The sequence below is a fragment of the Sinocyclocheilus anshuiensis genome, unplaced genomic scaffold (genome assembly GCF_001515605.1).
Source record: "Sinocyclocheilus anshuiensis isolate Anshui unplaced genomic scaffold, SAMN03320099.WGS_v1.1 scaffold446, whole genome shotgun sequence".
Taxonomy (NCBI): domain Eukaryota; kingdom Metazoa; phylum Chordata; class Actinopteri; order Cypriniformes; family Cyprinidae; genus Sinocyclocheilus; species Sinocyclocheilus anshuiensis.
The window spans coordinates 1,752,350-1,761,733 of NW_015544247.1; the positions used below are offsets into that span (position 1 = coordinate 1,752,350).

The 9,384-nt window shown below is 38.6% G+C and overlaps 1 pseudogene; it reads right to left on the minus strand.

The window, feature by feature from the left end:
- Positions 1-9,384, minus strand: part of LOC107697660 (usherin-like) — a 241,341-nt pseudogene that overhangs the window by 213,841 nt on the left and 18,116 nt on the right.

Here is a 9,384-nt window from a genome sequence, read left to right on the forward strand (position 1 = left end):
AGTACAAAAATCATTACCGTTAGACCTTCTACCGATCCACAGAGCACCCTCTGAGGTGATGTCATCAACTGGTCCTGCCAAGGTTTGTGTGTCCAAAGCTGTGCCATCATCCTCTTGACCGTTCAGGAACAAGCTCACACTTGTGTCACGTATCTATGGATTCATTAGAAATAAGACAAATGAGCTACAAAATGCATGATTCAATCAATTGCTATAATATATACAGTGGGTACGGAAAGTATTCAGACCCCCTTAAACAACATAGGAGAAATATATTATACCCAATATTTGTGTATGCCATGTGTCATAGTAACACGCTAACACTTAACTCTTCTAGAGTCGTGGATGTCTCCAAGTGGAGTGTTATTTGTGTCGTGAAGAGTATTTCCATATCGGTAAGGTTCCATTACAGATAGGATGTCATGTAGGCAGCAAGGCAACAGACCTAATATTGATGTTTTTTTATGGCTGATGATTGTGGGTACTTTTCTCAGATAACACCCCTTCATCACATTCATATTTGCATGTTCTTTCACAGTCTCCTTTAAAAAAGGTGCATGGAAATAAATCAACTAAAAAATCCATAAGGATGAAGGCAGCGCTAGACTGGAGGATCCTTAAGCTGCTCTCTTTCATGGCCGCTGATTGAAGACTGTAGCGAGGCTATTCTTGAAATCTCTAACCGGCCAATGACTTGCTGCTGAGATCTAAAGCAACGTCACAGTGATTTAAATGAATCCTGAAGTGCTTCATCCCATTTACCAGCCCAGCAGACTCTTGAAAGAACTCTGGTGTTCCTATTGTTGCTTTCCTAGCATTTAATAATAATAATAATAATACATTTTATTTATAAAGCACTTTACATTTTAAAGAAAATCTCAAAGTGCTACAAAAGAGTCAAAATAAAATAAATTAGAGCAATTAAGAAATTAAGTTAAAATCAGCTGCCAACTAAAATTAACACAAAAATTTAAACCCTAAAAGAAATTTAAACATTGAAAAACGTTTTAAAAAGGTATGTTTTTAGGCCCTTTTTAAAACCATAAGTCGTTTGTGGAGCCTTCAGATGTTCAGGAAGGGCATTCCACAGGCGAGGGGCAGTGGCAGCGGTGCAGAAGGCTCTGTCCCCAATGGTGCAGGTCTTTGTCCTAGGGGGATGGAGCCGATGAGTGTTTGTGGAGTGGAGAGAACGTACTGAGATCTGTGGAGTAAGGAGTTCTTTAAGGTAGGTGGGGGCATTACCATGGATGCACTGATGTGTGAGGAGGGAGACTTACTCGATCTGGGTGGAAATGGGAAGCCAATGGAAAGATTGAAGAATTGGTGTGATGTGTTCATATTTACAGACTCTCATCAGGATCCTAGCAGCACTGTTCTGTATGTACTGGAGTTTCTGAATGCTCTTGCTAGGGATCCCGATGAGAAGACCATTGCAATAGTCCAGTCTGGAGGAGACAAAGGCGTGAACGAGTTTCTCAGCATCATGTAGGGTGAGTGTGGGACGGAGTCTGGCTATATTCCTGAGGTGGTGAAAAGATGTTTTGCAGAGATGTTTAATGTGGGCCTCAAAGGTTAAATGAGGATCAAACCTGACGCCAAGATTGGTGACTAATGGTGATAGGGGAATGTCCTGGCCAGAAAATGTAATACAGGTTATGGTGGATGATCTGGTCTGATGAGGGGAACCAATGAGGATGGTTTCTGTCTTTGAGCTGTTCAGCTGGAGAAAGTTCTGATTCATCCACGCCCTAATCTCCTCCAGACAAGCAGTGAGTGTGGGTAGTTGTTGATAATGATGACGACGTCATCAGTATCATCAGTGTAACAATGGAAATAAATTCCCAAGCGACTGATGACTTTGCCGAGGCCCGAGGGGAAGCATGTAAAGAATGAATAAGATAGGTCCGAGAACTGAGCCCTGTGGAACCCCGCAACCAACCGCATGTGAACGGGACTTTGAGCTTCCCATGGCCACAAATTCAGATCTGTCTGTGGGGTATGACTCAAACCAGCGCAAGATGGTGTTATTAAGTCCAACAGAGTGGTATAGCCGGTTGAGAAGTATACCATGATCAACGGTGTTGAAAGCTGCAGAAAGGTCCAGGAGGACAAGGAGTGATGGTGAACCAGCATCAGCTGTCATCAGCAGGTCATTTGTAACTATCACTAAGGCTGTTTCCGTGCTGTGGGTGGAACGGAAGCCAGACTGAAACTTTTCAAAAATGTTGTTGTGTTTGAAGTGGTCCTGAAGGTGCCTGGCAACTACTTTCTCCAAAACCTTAGAAAGAAATGGCAGGTTGGATATGGGCCTATAATTAGCAAGGGTTTGAGGATCAAGGGTAGGTTTCTTGAGTAGTGGTCTGATTATAGCCGTTTTTAGGGCAGACGGTACGTGACCAGACTGAAGGGATTGGTTTATTATCATGGTGATAAGGGGACTGATGGCAGAAATATTTGCTTTCACCAGAGCTGTAGGGAAGGGGTCGAGGGCACAGGTGGAGGATCTCATCCCCTTGATGGTGTCCTCAACCTCAAGTTGAGTGACTTCTGGGAAGCAGCAGAGTAGCCTCAAAATACCAGACTGCGGGTCAGCAGTTGGGACAGACGAGGAGGAGGGAACAAAAAATTCCTGAATTTGGCAATTTTGGTTCTAAAAAAGGTCATAAAATCGCTGCATTGTTCTTCTGTAGCTCCTGTGAGTGGAGCAATTTGAGGTTTAAGGAGATGATTTATGGTGGAGAACAACTGTTTGGAATTGCCAGGACTATTTTGAATAATATTTGAATAGTACTGTGCATTTATTATCTATAGCATTTATTTCCTCTCCTCCTTCCATTCTAGAAACTGTTGCTTTGGGACAATAATATGGGGGTATTTGTTTTTCAACTGTATCATCAATCCTTTTTGTATCATCAAAATTGTTAAAATTAATACAATGAAGTGTTTATGACATGGGATATTTAAGCAATATCAAACAAGTAAGATGGTTGTGATTGGGCACAAACAGCAAAAGTGTGATACTGTTTTTTACCCAACCGTTTACTAAACATACAATCAAGCAACTTTTAACAAAAAAGTGAACAGTTTTTTTTTCAGCCAACCAAATGAGCTCTAAACAAAATCAATCATCGAGCTTAATGTGTCACCAAGTAACATATTTTCAGATACAATCCAAGAAGGCCTAAAATGCCTGGAGAAATTCATCCATTAGCATTAACATTCATGACCTCATGATGATGCTGATTGGCTGACAGCACCAAAAGAATGAAGTTGAATACTTCGCTATTGACATCCCTTAGCTGTGATGTCCAAGGCAGCAAATAGTGAAAAAGATTAAATTAAAGTTCATTTCATACTTTTTAACTATTAATCATGCACTAATAATATATCTCATTATGTAGTGAAATATTAACCATAAATGTGATTGTAAAATACATTTCATCAGAACACACTAATAGCTAAATTTAGATTTTAGAATGGAGAATGGCATTGTTACAGCATCTACAGCCTCAGGCGCTATGCTAACCAGCCAAACATGGCTGCTTCTACAATCTGGCTTTGGTTCCAACTTCATTCACTCCAGCAGGAAATTGGACTATTTCAGTCAGGAAGGAAGGACCGTCATTATTCTGGTCACATATCTTTACACTAGTTTCAATGATTAATTTGTGCATTGCTTTAGTTGTAGTTTAAATTATGCTTATTAAAGTATTCCGCATATGATTTTGGGATTTGTTTTTGTTATTTGATTTCACCACTAAATGTTATTTGATACATTATTTGATACATAGTTAGCATTTTTGAACGTCTGGTTCCATTCATTGTCCCGAAGTCAGTGGTTTTTTTGACCTTTTGGGTTTTTTGGGGGGGCTTTTGGTTAAATGCCTAAAATAAGGTCTGTGGTTAACAGAAGCTCAATGTGTTTTTATGATTTTCTACAACATAAAATACATCAATAATTCCGCACTCGTAATTTTCAAAGACTTTATGTGTCTTGAAAAAGGCAGTTGCTAACAAGTGGCTAAATGGGACTACAGAGGTTGTCTAGGACATTAAACATTATCATGCAAAACTCATCTACATACTAGTCCACAGTTACAGCCTTACTGTGTTTATGCTCACACTATTCCAAACTATTATTTTTCAAACATTCCAACTTGTAGATTTTAAATAAAGACTGAACGAGTCGTTGGAAGGTTAGTGGTGGTAGTTTGTCGTTTATTTGTAAAGATTATCTTTGTGAACAAAATGTAGAATCATAAACTTTTGTTGGTCACAGAGCTGATTTTCTGCAATAATCCAGCCAATGGCAAAGTCTTATTGGCTTTTTATGGAGGGAACCAGGGTAATGCTAACTTTTGGGCTGGCCTACAAAATTACATCATCGCTGCAACAATCTATCTGATCTATCTTTGAAATATCTTGATACAAATTTGTAAAAACTGAAATATGTGAATATGGTAATCATAGTCTGCATACAGTACACACTGCAGCACAATAAAGCTGTTACTGCCTAATTCCTTTTTGAGTTTATCATTGTGTCAGGTTTATCAACATCAGTGTGTATGTGTGTGTTTTTAAGGTGGGAAAAATAAGTGTTTGCTGATTTGAACTGCTTGTGTCCTAAGTGCATCACTTGGCTAGTTCATATTGTGTTAGAATGCAAGTGTGTGTTTGTAGTGTGGGTCTGGTCTGACCTGTCTGGAACGCTGCCTTATGAGATCAAACCAGTGTGGAGCAGATTAATAACTGGCCGTTCTGTGGAGCTCTTAGTAACGTACTAATCAGCAGGTACTGACATCTTAAAAGCTCCTCTCCACTTTCAAATTGAAAAAGGAACATTTAATATGCACAGGGATTTACCAGAATGTGCAACAAATTTATGCCATTATTTATATAACAATGGCCATTAAGCAAAGGTCCAACTAGCAGTAGAAACTCCTAGTAAAAACTAACAATAATTTGTTCCTAAAGTATTGCAGCTTTACATAAAGAAGCCACATAAATACATATTTTGGAAATGGTGGAAAAAGTACTAAACATGTTTTAGCTTTAAATCTGTGGGAAATAGCAACGTTAAGAGTGTCGTAATACGTCACAACACCCTAAAAACACTGAGCCAAAGCTGTAACTTAATAGCTGACATTAAAGGGGTCATATGATGCGATTTCATTTTTTCCTTTCTCTTTGGAGTGTTACACGCTCTTGGTGCATAAAGAAGATCTTTACATTTGCAAAGACTAAAGTCTCAAATCCAAAGAGATATTCTTTATAAAAGTTAAGAGTCAGCCATACCTACCTAAAACGGCTCGTTCTAACACGCCCCCACATATCTACCTCACTATGTGGGAAGATTTGCATAACGCCGCCCAAATGTTCACGCAAAGAAAGAAGCCGTAACTTTTATTCTCGCTGTAGTATTGTTGCTGCCGCCATGCCGTTGAGACACTGTGTGCTTCGTTGTGAAAGCGAAACTACTTTGTTTGGGCTTCCAAAAGAGGACGATATCCGCTTCGTCATGCCTAGAGCTGATCTGTGCTGGTTGCTGAGGGAATACATCAACTTAGTGCTGTGGATCGCCGGATCGGCTTTCACCGTCTTCACCGCTCCTTCAACACAAGATCTTTAAAAGGATCATAAAATGGAAAAGTTAATAATTCTTCATCATTTAAAAGAAAGTTTTATTCAACATTTGTTGAAACTGAGTTGCAAAAACAGCTTGTTTTGAAAGGGTTTAGCACTTTAGACAATTTTCACTGAAATCCTGAGAAGGAAACAGATTATTACACTTTAAATTAGACTCAACACAAACTCGCAGCCTGCATTTTGCCTCCAATGGTCTGAGAATAAGCAAAAAAAAAAAAGGTCAGGGAAAAACTAAATTATGGCTGTGTTTGTAAAAAAGAAACCTCTGGGGAAAAAAAAAGAATGAACTAATAAAATATGACCTCTTTAAACTGAAGCAGACCCTCCGACATGAGATTTATGAAATACTTAAAACCCTTCTCGTGTGTTAAAGGAGGACAATTTAGCCTGCGATTCTGTTCTAAGAAAACAACAGTGCACAATCTTTCTAAAATCTAACTGGGGGCTTTTTATATCAGCGATTTCATAATTCACACCAAAAACAATGTTGTGATCTTTTGGGCTTGGACCATAAAGCAGGGGCAGATACAAGCTTAACCTGAAGCCAAGTCGTCTGCAGCAGCGTGAGTGACAAACCATTCCATGATAAAGCCCTTTCCATTTCGGCACTGGAGGAGCTGTCAGGGCCTCTAGAAATATTCCACTCTGGATGAGGGTATCAGTGCGAGCAATCCTCCTCTTTTAACGCTGATACCTGCCGGAGCCCTGCCCTTCTATCTGTGAACGCACACTCTCTCCCGCCACCTCATACACACTCACACATACATAACCGCAAACACGTGAGATGTTTTATTTATGGCTTATAGCTAGGCCTCACTGCGATTCTTATCATTTAAATGAAGCAAAAAGGTTTTCCTATTTGTAATTTGTTACATTATCACATGTTTCATAATGTACTCAGAGGCCAGTGTGGTGATGTGAAATATAACCATCACAGACAGGAAGTTTGCAGTGCTGCTATTGATGCCGGGGCCTCTCTTCACTGTCCACCATTACAGTGCGAAGAAAACTGATGAAAAGCCAATTTCCCCTTTATCACATTAACGCAGCCATGAGAGAGAAACATTTGTTCTACTCAAGTACACTAAAAATACAATTACCAATCTCACATATTCATGTTTTATATCAGCCTTCTTCCTCCTGCTGTGAGGATGGCAACAATATATTAAGACTAGTATGACAGTTTATTTAAGAAAAGAAAATTGTCTCTGAGGAGCTGGAGAAGTCAGAAATATATAAGGCAATGTGTCAGTGCTTTTAATAAAGGTAATAACTCTTCAGAGGCTATGCTTTACACAGAAAGCATATCTTGAGTTTTTTTTCCCCCACTTGTTCACTGTGTCTGAACAGAACAGGATTTATTTTTATTAACTAGGTTCTCAATACAATGTAATATCTCTATAGTTTCTACAGTTATGGTAATGTGTCAGTAAAAAATAAGCATCCTTGCATAAAGAAAAAGCTTGCTTATGATGCTGAAGAGACCCTGTAACATCCAGGCAGACGATAAGTGGTGTTTTTTGTACCTTAATAATAAGTGTTATAAAATGCTAAATCTGATTAGACATTTCTAAATAAATATTTGCCATATGTTCAAGTAGTGACTGTGCACTACAGAACAGCGAGCGCAGTGGGTATGATTGTTACTTTGACATTTTAAACTGGGAAATTAGCAAATGTTCATAAACCCCAGTGTCTGTAAGCATATGGAATAATTGTTTTACTGGAAGCTGTTTGTTTTTATAGTATCATTAATGGTCTTCCTGCTGGGGTAATTGCTGATGCAGGAATATCTAGATATGTGGTGAATTACAATCTTTTTACATCAAGATAATGATTTCAAGTGGACTGTTTCTTGAAAACATGACATTTACAAGCAATTTACAAGTGCAAATGTTCCTAATTGATCCGGTTGTCATTAAGGATATTAATCAAGCATACTCTCTCACCAGTGAGCGAGGAGGGTGAATTCAATGCAGCTTCAAAGCAAGAATGGAAAGAGCAAATGCCTAAGTAATTTACCTGTTATTTCCCTTTTTTCTCACTTGTTTCTGACTTTGAAAGTGCTGGAAACACTAGGAGAGCTACAACTATGGCTCATCTATGGATGAAAATGCTTAATTCCTCTGGGGAGCCTTAAAGGGGTGTTATTATGCTTTTTCAACTTTAGTTAGTCTGTAATGTTGCTGTTTGAGCATAAAAAAGATCTGCAAAGTTACAAAGCTCAAAGTCCAATTCAAAAGGAGATATTTTATTTAACAGAAATCACTTTTCAAAAACTACAATGAACGACTCGTTTGGACTACAACGCATATTTTCTGGGATTTGTGATATCACAAATACAGACGAATGGGACGAGACCTGGTTGAGCTGCACTAGAGAAGGCAACGAGTGTTATCACTATGTCGGAGACACGCTAGCTTTCCCAAGGCAGACGAACTTAGAGTGATTACAATCATCCGGGTTTAAATCGCGCTCAAATTTGATTTTGACGCAATATTTACACTGAAGCTCGCAGGTGGCTATGGTAAGGGGAATGACATTTCCAGACCAGGCGCCGAGTGCTGCCAATCACAACACACGTAATGGTTAAGACAACCCACCAACAATAAATAAATAAATAAGATATTTTCTTTGGAAAAATTTTTGAGACGATGTTCACATTTTTATTTTTTGTGGAGTTTGCTATAGCAAGCATCACTATTACTATTGCTTATGCTCACAATTTTATCTATCTATCTATCTATCTATCTATCTATCTATCTGTCTATCTATCTATCCATCTATCTAGTATATTATTAAGGCATATGCCGTATGAACACCTCCTAGACCATACGAATAACAAACTCTAAATTGAGAATGAATCATTCTTTTTTGACAAGTGACAATCCTCTGCCGGCTGGTCGCTCCCGCTTCACAGCGAGCGGGACTCGCGCTAATGAGTTGGGGTTTTTAACGACCGCGTTTCGACTTCAGCAAATCAGATTGAGCGAATGCAAACAACGTGATTCCAACATCCAGCCATGCAAGAAAACGTGCATTTTACCTGAGGGAAGATGTGATCAATAAGGAAAGTCGTCTTTCTCTAATGTATACACCTAGATAAAACAATTTACATTTAAGTAACTTCCAGCGTATTCTTAACCTTGAATATCATTCTTAAAACACAAAATGACCAATGAAGTGTCAAGCACCCAAAGCAGTCCATATTTATTCTATAAGTTCTCTTTAATTGAAAAATAAGCATTTTCATATATACGTAGGCCTACAGGCTATATTACACACAGGCATATCAGAAGACAGAAAGAGCTTTATTGCCAAGTATGTTTGCACATACAAGGAGTTTGTTATAGTGTCACAAGCTTCCAGTACACGGAGACAACAACAAGGCACAGATTCCAACATCCAGCCACGCAAGAAAACGTGCTTTTTGCCTGAAGACGTGATCAATGAGGAAAGTCGTATTTACATTTAAGTAACTTTCAGCGTATTCTTAACCTTGAATATCATTCTTAAAACACAAAATGACCAATGAAGTGTCAAGCACCCAAAGCAGTCCATATTTATTCTATAAGTTCTCTTTAATTTAAAAATATGCATTTTCATATATACAGTAGTAGGCCTACTGTAGGCTATATTACACACATGCATATCAGAAGACAGAAATAGCTTTATTGCCAAGTATGTTTGCACATACAAGGAATTTGTTTTAGTGTCACAAGCTTCCAGTACACAGAC